Raw genomic sequence first — 5,368 nt, 5'->3', positions numbered from 1 at the left:
CGGGTCTCGCCTTCCTTGCTCAGGGGCGTGGCATGGGGGGCCGGGCTGTGATACCGCTCGCCCGCTGTCATTGTCGGGCCAAATCTGACGTACATTCGGCCTTTTCCTCTCCCTTCTTCGTTTGATGCGACACTCTTTTTTCCTTCCTTTGCAGTGTGGACTTTCCGGTGCCTGTGAGGGCAAGGAGGTGGCGGGGATCCTGTGTCCTGGCTGCTGCTTCCTAGTTTTGTTCCTTAGTGAAGATGCCCAGCAGGCTGCCAGAGCCGACGGAGACAACAAAGACATATCCCCAAGCCAGGGGTGGCCAGAGAAATTAATAAAGGGATGGAGGCAAATTGAAAATTTGCCATGACCTTCCCATTTAAAAAACTAACGAGTTGTTGATTTTGCGTGGTGACCCACCTCTGAGGGCCTTTGGGAAGCATTTAGCACACTTTTGAGTGCCCAGGGATATACAGAATGCGCAGATCAGTCTGCAAGATGCAACACAGGCAGAAAAGAAAGACCCCAAACCCTCTGAGATGGCAGGGTAAGCACACAGGACATTTTGGGCATCTCAGTGACCCTAGAGAGCTGTAGTTAAGCACCAAATCGAGTCCTTAATGGCAAATGAAGTGACTTGCCATGCTGTGACAGCCAACCTTGCTTTAGCCAATCGATCCTACTGCTGAACTTTGTTAGCTTCTCTGTGACTTCTTTAGGAATGGGAAGTTGGATATTTGGCAATCAATAGCTGAAGTACCGGTGTAGGTTTTGTTAGTGCTCAAAGATTCTGCTTCAAGTAGGAAGCAAACACACCTTCCAAATAATGGCACTGTTCAGTCAGTAGTGACTCCAGCTGCTTGTGACCTCCCTTCTCAAACACCCCTTCTATTTGCATCATTTTTATTACTCTTGTGTAATAAAGCCATTGTTGCTATTGAAGGTACTGCAGTTGATATGTGGACACAGGGACAGCAGATCTGAGCTGAGAGGCTTTTGTAAATACACTTGAGCCTTAACAAATAAAAGGAATGTTTTTCACAGTGCTTGACATTGCCATCCTATCTGTTTTTAGACACCTGATTCACCTTACTGCAGAGATTAATCTCCCTAAAATCCCACATAGTAAGAGATGAGTAGCTCCCAGAAAAAGTTCAGAGGGAATTAGGATAACTGCTAGTAACTCTGGCGGCTTAGGCCAACGTGTAAAATTGAAGGGATCAAACCAGAGTAAGGCGCCATTACCTTAAATTAAGTTTCAACCTGTGCATTAAAAAGTTATTTACATTTATTTTTGTCTGTGTCATCCTTGGATTTTTGCCAGCAGCACTAGAGTTCCTGCTTTTTGGTCTTCAGGGATATTAGAAAAATAAAGCCAAAGTGTAGGTATACAGGCCATATGGAGACAAAGATGGTTTTTTTAACTGAGATTAAATGTAGGACAATATTATCTTGTGACTACAGTGTGCTTCAGCTGACGGAATCATTGAATGGTTTGGGTTGGAAGGGGCCTTTAAAGGTCATCTAGTTCCACTCCTCTGCAATGAGCAGGGACATCTGAAGACCATGTTTTACCATGTGTTCAAGTCTATAAATCCTTATGCTCTGATAAGGAACTGTTTACAAGTAATAATTCAATAGAGTATAGATAGGGAGACATATGGAAGAGATGTATAAAATCATGAAAGGCACAGAAAAAATGAACACAGAGGGACTTTTTTCTAATTGAACTAGAGGGCATTGAACACAATTATCATGTAAAAGACTGGGGGAAAAAAGTACTTAGAAGAAAATAAAGTGCCTTAAGTTGCAAAACTCTGGATATTAAGGACACTAAAAGTTTAGATTAGGCCAACAGTTTGGATTTTTTTCCATAAATGTGTCTGTTAACAGTTATTAAATACTAAGGTATTACCTCTGGTTCAGAAGGTCCCTGAACCACACTGCTTGAAGCTGTGTGCAATTCCTGAGGAGGATGCATTATGTGATTGCTTTATTGTGACATTCTTCCTTAGGCATCTGTTGTTGACTGCCATTTTAGGTGAGACACTCAGTTAAAAGTGCCCTTGAAATGACTTTATAGAGCTGTTCTTATTAATTTTCTTTTTCTTCAAAGCTTATGTTATATTCCGTCTGATTTTACTGAATTATGTTTGAGGCAAAGGGGAAATCCTCTAGCTTTTTTTTTTTTTTTGTAACTTAGTTTTGGATGGTTTTATGTATTCAGTGAAGTTTGACTTCTCATAAAACAGCTCAAATTCCAAGCTTTCTGGAGTTTGTGTATTTTCCTTGAGTTACTTCTAACATGGTTTTGCTAGAGGAAGTATTTAGCTGGAACCAAGTGGGAGAGGAGGGGAAAATAGAATTTGATGAGAGCTCTTCAGAAGTACGGATACATCCATCTTCTCAGATTTAGTTTTGTTATTCCTTTGGGGGAAAAAACCCATTAATATAATTTATGTACAGCTGTGGCAATTCTCTCACAATAACAATTCCTACAGTAATGAAACATTTTTTCTTGGTTAGGTAGCCACTCCCTCAGCAGACATAAATTCCCAGGAAATGGAGTGTAGATGACAAGAAGAAGGGATCTACCAAGAAACTGACTTTGGAACAAGCCATATATATGTATTAAGATTGCAAACAAAAATAAAATCTCAGAACTTAAACCAGAATTTGATTATTTTGTAATTCCATACAATTTTCAAATGATAAGGATTTTTTTGTCAGCTCTGTAGATTTTGCCTGGGGTTTTGAACGGTGTTCCTACTCATGCATTTTCAGCATAACCTCTGGCCCCTTTTCCTCATCTCTGCTCCAGCTCCACCATTGTGATAGAACAGCTCAATGAGCCATTCACTGGGTATCTGAACAAAGAACAGATTTGGCTGACAGAATCTAGTCTTCCTTTTTTAGCTTGTTTATTTTTCGTTATCACCAGTGATAACAATCTCAAATGTGATATATGGGTTACAAAGTCTGTGTGTGTTCAGTTGATTCCCTTAATGGCAGCATTACTTCATCATTGTGACAGTTTACCCAGCTTGCCTGATTGCAATATGTGAAAATAATTCAGCTGATGAGTCACAAAAGTGATTAGAATGTCACTTTTTTTTTTTTTCTGTGTTGGGCTTATGAACATAGGCCCTGGTAAAAGACATTTTACTGCAGCAATATATTGTTCACAAGGCTTTTTTTAGTTTGTGACTGGCTGGAGCATGAACGTATCTTGAGGTCGCAGTTTGGTGTGTAATTAGATCAGTGTTCCCACAAAAAGCAGTCTGTACTTCTTTCTCCCTGAATATTTGTTCTTGCATCTGAAAAGCACTGCGGCACATGAACAAAAACTTATCTGTAGTCCTATAGAGAACTGATGCAACTGGAAGTTAGTCTTTCAGTGAGATCAGTTATACTCTATGGGGTTCACTGAGCAGGAGACCGAATTCCTGTGCTGGCACAGCAGAGGTGGAATTGTACCCCAGGGGCTCTTGTTTGTTTGTTTGTTTTCTCAGTTGCAGGACCAGCTTAAATGTACATTGGCTTCATATAAAGGCTTCGTGGCGTTGTTGAAGTCATGTGAGAGGGTACATGTGAGATCTACTACTTTGTTGAAGTACTAAGTGATTAAATACCTACAGGGAGCAGATCTGCTGAATAAGGACATACACCTTCATATACTCTTTGATAAGAGTGTATTCAGATTTTAATAAAATGATTTCTAGAGCTGTCATCTTAAAAATATTAATAATACTATTTTACAGAGCAAAATGTGCAACCATGAGTTCAGGCTGTTTCTTAAGGTCAGATACAGAAAATTAGATCTTTCAGGTCAGTGTCCACCTTCTGTCTTATAATAACCAATCTTCCATAAATAATCTTTGATGAAACAGAACTCTTAGAGATCCTAATAATTAGAAGTGGTAAGTATCACAAACAATCTAGCTCCGGTCCTGAAAATACACAGATAGCAGATATTTGCAGAGATCAGAGTAGTGTGGTTTATTCAAGGTTTTTGTGGGTTTGCTATAAATGCAACAGCCCAGTTTCAACTTTCAGGCAAACCCTGGGATTAAACCAGAGATTGGCTGTCAAATGGTATTAATAAATTCAGACATGATCAGCTGAGTACTGCTGGGACAGTTAAAGTAAGTCAGTCTTCTCAGCTGATGTGGGCCTTTGCTATCATGGCAATGGCACCCACCGTGAGTTTTCACTCGTAAAGAGGTAGCCTAGAGGACTATACAGGATCAGTTCAGTGTTTCTGCTATGGGTGGTGGTAGCAGCTGATTGTCTTTGGTTTTCATTGCACAGTACTCAGGTGACCACACACAATGTTTAGGGAATAAACACACTTTTCGGAGGAGTATCTGCATAATTCCTCAATTTTCTTGTGGTTATATTGAGAAATAAAAATACTAGTCTCATCAAAAAAGGCATACAGTGAAAATTCTTGCTTTCTGACCTACATGTAACAGATCCTGTTACATGTAGAGGTTTTCTTTGAAAAGGAATAGTTGACAATTATGTGCACTGTTCTGCAGAATGGTTAATAGTACTGAATTTCAGTCACATTGAATTATAGTCTATTGTTAGATTTATTGTAATACTACTATGACCAAAATGACAAGCCAAGTGCTTCAAAACTTGTATTTCAAATCAAAATGCACTGCCAGTCAAATCTGGCAGTGCATAAACAGCTGTAAACATTTAGTCTTTCTAATATTTCAAACAAGAGAGAGTAATGAATTTTCTAATATATCATGTACCGAACTGATCACTCCTAGCAGGGCTAACTAATTTATTTTGAAAAACACCGGACATATTGAGACAAAGACTAATTGTTAAAAGCAGGATTTCTTCAAGGGCTGATTTGGTTTTTGTCTGAGCAATGTTGCACAAAAAATGGACAGATGTTCAAGTGAAATAGTGTGTGGGGCCTTGGCATAGGCTATTGCTGAGATCTCCCAAACAGGCCAGTTGGTTGCAGTCTGGGTATTGACAGGAGCCGCTGGATATGGGGAGACTCCCTTAACTGCTTCTCTGCTCAATTCTCACATGTGTAGTGGTTTGGTTCAAAATTCTCATTACTGTTTACCTTCTGTGAGATAAGAATTAGGAGAAAAGCAAAGCAGGCACCAAACTTGAAAGAATATAAAGAAGTTTATTAATCGACCTAAAATAAGGAAAAAGAAAAGAGAAAAAAAAATCATACCACACCTTCAGAACACTTCTCCTCCCCCCACCTTTCTCCCTTCTCCCACTGACAATGTAGAAAGACAACCCTTGAGATGTTCAGTCTGTTTACCACTTCTGTAATAGCCTTGTTCAGTTCATTTAGGAAGAGGAGTCTCTCTTGCCCATGCTATGAAAACATTATCACAACGAG

The sequence above is a fragment of the Corvus brachyrhynchos genome, unplaced genomic scaffold, assembly GCF_000691975.1.
Source record: "Corvus brachyrhynchos isolate BGI_N302 unplaced genomic scaffold, ASM69197v1 scaffold142, whole genome shotgun sequence".
Taxonomy (NCBI): domain Eukaryota; kingdom Metazoa; phylum Chordata; class Aves; order Passeriformes; family Corvidae; genus Corvus; species Corvus brachyrhynchos.
Note: the sequence above shows the minus strand (reverse complement) of the source record.